General features: G+C 35.8%; 1 long non-coding RNA gene across 2 annotated transcripts; it reads right to left on the bottom strand.

The window, feature by feature from the left end:
* Positions 1-1,318: 1,318 nt before the first annotated feature.
* Positions 1,319-3,850, bottom strand: LOC131533914 (uncharacterized). Of its 2 annotated transcripts, XR_009269235.1 has the most exons (4): positions 3,560-3,850; positions 2,975-3,092; positions 2,703-2,798; positions 1,319-1,928 (listed from the first exon to the last, which is right to left on the bottom strand). It is a non-coding gene; the product is annotated as an uncharacterized LOC131533914 (long non-coding RNA). The 2 variants fall into 2 exon arrangements; XR_009269234.1 differs by having other exon boundaries at positions 2,975-3,850.
* Between the last annotated feature and the right edge of the window lie 1,640 nt (positions 3,851-5,490).

The raw sequence follows: 5,490 nt of genomic DNA on the forward strand, positions 1-5,490 counted from the left end.
AACTTGCTCAATTATCTACCGATTTTCAAACGGTTTGATTTGTTATCAACGTCAGAGATGTAGTTATGACACTGCATACATATGAATAATTATAACAATCTGCAATTTCAACATGTTACAGCATTCAGAATTATAGCCACGTTAATAACGTTTGTAAGAAACCAAACCGTTTGTAAATCCGTCAAGATTTCAGCGAGATAAGAAGATTTATGTTCGTGCTGATCACTCATCTTACCTCAGATACCTCAGAACTTGCCAGAAAGCTTCCCTGTGGCAAGATGGCCGCCCTATGATGCCGGAAGTGACTCCTCCTTAAGAGATCTAGTGTTTATATATATTTATCTATGGTTCAAACGACGGAGATGCGACCGTGTTCGGGAAACAGTCGTGACTAGTTAGTTCGTTTCCAAAACAATGCATCGTACTTTGGTGGTTAATCAGCGAGTTACGTCGTTGTTCGGGAAACGCACCCCTGGCCTGCACAGGCCTCAAATTTAGGCCCTAGCCAAGACGCTCACGTGTCCAACAGTTTAACAGAAATACCGGACCGAGTCGGTAATGGCAAAGTGATTATATTTCGTTTGGTTTTTTATTTTATTTTTTTTCCGTTTTTCAAGTTAATTTAGAAAAATGTTTGGAGCATTTTTTTGTTCGTTAAATACGTTTTTTCTTTCTTAAAGTAACGACCAAGCTGCCAGCGGCAGACCGGCAGGATGATCATATAGCCTATGTTTGATCAGTTTAGCCTTCTCAAATCATCAGGACTTGCCTAAAATAAAATCTATAGATATACTGAAACAGTTCAAGCATATAACAATGTTTAAACGTTAAACCTACACTCTTAACCCGGATTAGTTGACTTTACTAGAAATTTGCGAGGAAACCCGTTGCACGAAACCATTTTAGTTTTTACACAGGGTGAAACTAAACCTGTTCAGTTGTATTAACATAGAACCTTAAGTTCATGCAGTAGACAAATCAGGTTTACATTAGTAATCTTTACTCAAAATCATTAGTTCACATCAATTATTATTATTTGGAGTATAGGTTGTATAAAATAGCTATTTCAAGTTACAACTACAAAAACATATATTAGCAAATAACATTAACAAATGTTTTTAAGTAATGACACATTTATGTAATGTCATGTAATTAGACATAGATTTTGAGATTTATTGTATTAAACATTTAGTTTCATATAAATTGGAAAAAAGAAAAACAGATGTCAATGCACCAATGTTTTTTTTTTTTTTTTTTATTATTGTTCACCAAAGAAATGGTAGCACGACAATACATAAAACTTGTCAGCCACAAGACAAGAAAAATAAGCTTTGGAGCAGCTTGTTAACAATTGTAACTATTTTGTAGAAGAAACATGAACACAGTATTCAAGAATATATGCTATATCCCTTGTGAATGCCTGGATGTGCATTAACAACTGGGCTTAAATTGAAACAGAGGCAAGTCTCTGTAACTTTAAACTTGGCTGAAGAATTGTGTGAACACACATTAACTGAGCACTAACAGCACTGATATGCAGAGACAGAATACACTTTAATGTCTCGTACGGCAGAACACAAGTGACTTCTCATTGAAGCTTCTTGCATTTCCTAACATTGTAGGACAATTTTTCAGAGTTTGCAACCTGGGTTTTAGTTCACTGTGGCCCAACATGAGAAGTACCTGTTGGATGATCTGGAAGGTGTTCTTCATAGATTTAGGATAGTTGAGATGCAGTGTGTAAGTCCATACAGAATGCACATAGCTTTTGACAAGTCTTCAATACTGTCCATCACAAAATCTCCTTCAATGATGATCTTCAATGAGGCTGGATTGAGACGGAGAGAGGATGAGAGCACATCACCTTCATACTCAGTGAGGATGATTCCAATGTCCAGGTGGTGGAATGAGTAATCGTCATCAGAGTCCTAACAACGAAAGAGCACAATCATGAAATTTCTGATTATATAACCATAAATAATGTTAAGCAATTTGTTACAACTGCTGGAGTTAATTAAATGAATAGTCATCTCCTCAAAATGATTATTTAAATTTTGGTAATATAGACTTTTAATGGAGGGACAAAAACCCATGATGTTCCACTAAAAAAAAAAAAAAAAAAAAAAGTTCACGGAAAAATTTAAATCTGCTGTTAATTTCCACACCCTCAGGCCATCCACCATCCGAGTTTTTCTTCAGTAAAACATTAAAGATTTTTAGCTGTAACTCTGATTCTTGGTAATTCATTTAATGCAAGTCAATGGCTACCATCACTTGGAGTAAAAAAAAAAAAAGGAAAAAAAAAAAAAAACCTTGCATGTTTTTTAACTATCAGAAATGACGATTTCCATTGATTTGATTTATATCAATTACCAAGGACCACAGTTTCAGCTAAAAATCTTGTTTAAAGTTTAAATATTACTTTAAAAATATATATATATTTTGGGTGAACTATCCTTAAAATTGGTATTTCAAAAATTCATTCTAAAGGGTTTGTAACAACATGAGGTTGAGCAAATATTGGATGAACTAACCCTTTAAACAAACAGATCACCCAAAGAGGTTAAAGGAGCTATTGTATTAAGTTAATGGTTTATGTTTTATTCTCAGAGGTTTTATAAAACACAGGAACTATCAATTAATGGTGAAATTATTGTTTTATGTCCTGTTAGATATTCTGAGAGAAAACAGTGGTTACTTACAAAGCATACTTTGTAGAAATCTGTAGGGTTGTCACAAAGGGCAAAAGGGAGCCCTCTGAGCACCAGAAACCTAGTATCAGTTGGCTCTTTAGTCTGCTGGGGAGTAAAATGAATCGATTACTAAAATGAAAGAAATGATCACAAGAAAGCAGAACCAGTCAGGCACAATTTTGATTGTATTACACAACCAATATTGTAAACTTTTGATACATTTTCATTACTTAAGCTGTGAAAAACAATGCAATGCAAGTCTATAATGGATATGGACTAACCTTGATTTGTTGTGAAAGCTGTCAACAGCTGCCCAGCATTCCCTCTTTAGACTGAAATATCTCAGTTAGATGATTGCTTGAGATTCTTGCCCACAATCCTGTACAACTCCATGAACACCTAAAACAGAGAAAAAAAAGTGTTACATTTCAAGACTAACTGTAACTTTTAGCATAAATGTTTAGCATATACACATCACTTTAAGCTTAACAACTCAGTTGCAGTTATTATTTACGAATATATATCTAAGAGACAAACTAGCGTTAACAAAAAGCTAATTCATGCACACGTGCTGATTTAAACAACTGAAGCTAAGGGTAATGAAATACTAACATCACAGCTAAACTGAACATGCAGAAACACACTTGCTGAACTTCTCTTAACCGTGAACCAAAAGAAACACGGATTTTAATATTAACATTACGTTATAGCTTCGGTGAACCGACAGGGGAAAAACCGTCGATCAGCAAGTTAGGCCTATAAGACTACTTTAGCTTTAACTACAGTAACGCTGTCATCGGACCGGTCTTTTGGATGATCAATTTTCCCAGAAAGATCAAGAGAAAGAAGCTAATTTACACACTCACCGTTTCATGATGTTTTCCAAATCCATCGCGTGCATCATCAACCGGTCTCAGGTCTCTTCAAACATCGCGCGCTCACGCAGACCTGTTCGAATGGGGCTCCTCCCCCTTAGAGAAACTTAACACATTAAGCAATCTCTACTAAACATTATCACTGCATGCAATATTTCGTCTGATTACTTCAAATAACTAATTATATTTAGTAATGGCGACGTGTTTTACAAAAACAAGAACGAATAATTAAAGACAGCTAAAAACGTTTATTTAAAACAAAATCCGGGAGTGTAGATAAATGTGCGCTGCATCCAATAGTTTGTGCAGAGAGCTAAAGCGCAGGACATGGAGGCACCAGGGCAATCAATTGCATTTGTTTTCCAATGGAAACACCTTACGCCGTAATTTTTGCTCATAAAGGTAAGCGTAATACATCATTCGGAACTGTAAAAGGTCTTTTATTTGTGTGCACTCACAACAATGATGCGCTTTCTGCCGTATCTTCTTGAACAGGAGCGCTTCACAAAAATGAACCAATACATTTTTGTGAAGCGCTCCTGTTCAAGACCAGACGGCAGAAAGCGCATCATTGTTTTCTTAAAAGCACGACGTTTTGTTGATATTGTGAGTGCACACAAATAAAACCCTTTTAGACCTTTTACAGTTCGAATGATGCATTACTCTTACCTTTATGAGCAAAAATTACGGCGTAAATTGTTTCCATTGAAAAAATGCAATTAATTGCCCTGGTGCCTCCATGTCCTGCGCTTTTAGCTTCCACTCTCCACACAAACTATTGGATATAGCGCACATTTATCTAGGTTTAACGTTTAAACATTGTTGTATGCTTGAACTGTTTCAGTATGCTATATCTATAGATTTTATTTTAGGCAAGTCGTGATGATTTGAGAAGGCTAAATTGATCCAACATAGGCTATGATCAGCCTGCCGGTCTGCCGCTTAGTCGTTACTTTAAGAAAGAAACAAAAAATATTTAACGAAAAAAAAAAATGCTCCAAACGTTTTTCTAAATTAATTTAGCCTAATAAAAAAACGAAACGAAATATAATCACTTTGCTATTGGTCCGTGTACCTTCGGATAATTCGTTTTTTTATTTAATATTGAAATCTGAAAATGAAAAACGCCACATTTTTCGTTTTCATTTGTTCAAACAAACGAAAAATCAAGAATTCGGCTTCAGTTTTCGCTTTTACGTTCAGGGACAGAAAAGGGATAAACTACTTGAATATTCGATCTCTACAAGTGGGCGGAGTGAAACGCCCCTCTCCGCTGATTGGTCAACCAAACATTACAACATAATAATAGTCCTTAAAAATAATAATAATAGTCCTCTGCTTCTACAGATTCTTAACATGTTTATTTCTGCTACATTTGGTCTCTTTCTCTTCATCAAACAGCCAGATTAACCAATGGCTTGACACAAACCGTGCGAGGCAGAACCTTTCAGTCCTCTGGCACACCGCCTGTTTTATTATATAGCCACCTATCAAAATTTGTGTGGCAAAGCCGCGCGACGCACTGCAGCGCGGGAAAATGTATTGTAGTGAAGCGCAGACCAGTATCAATGTATGTGAACGTACACAGAGTCATAACTTTTGTTTTAGACAATACGCTACGTTTTGGACAATGGAGGAACCTAAATAATATGACAGATATGACAAGATATGACTTTGTGTAATTTACCTTCACATCACATCTATTAGCTATTTTTCTATTTTGAGTTTTATTCACAGAGCACTTTATAGCAAATCATATTGTTATCCCACTGGCATGGGACTATTTGTTCCTCCATGGTGCTGTTTTAGTGAAATGTGAATTTGACGTCATGATTTGAAGGTGAACTCGGTGCTCACACCTCATGTTTGCGGCTAAATGCAAATTATCATAATTGACGGACAGCTATGCCCTGAAAAGACAT

This window comes from Onychostoma macrolepis, chromosome 25, assembly GCF_012432095.1.
Source record: "Onychostoma macrolepis isolate SWU-2019 chromosome 25, ASM1243209v1, whole genome shotgun sequence".
NCBI lineage: Eukaryota > Metazoa > Chordata > Actinopteri > Cypriniformes > Cyprinidae > Onychostoma > Onychostoma macrolepis.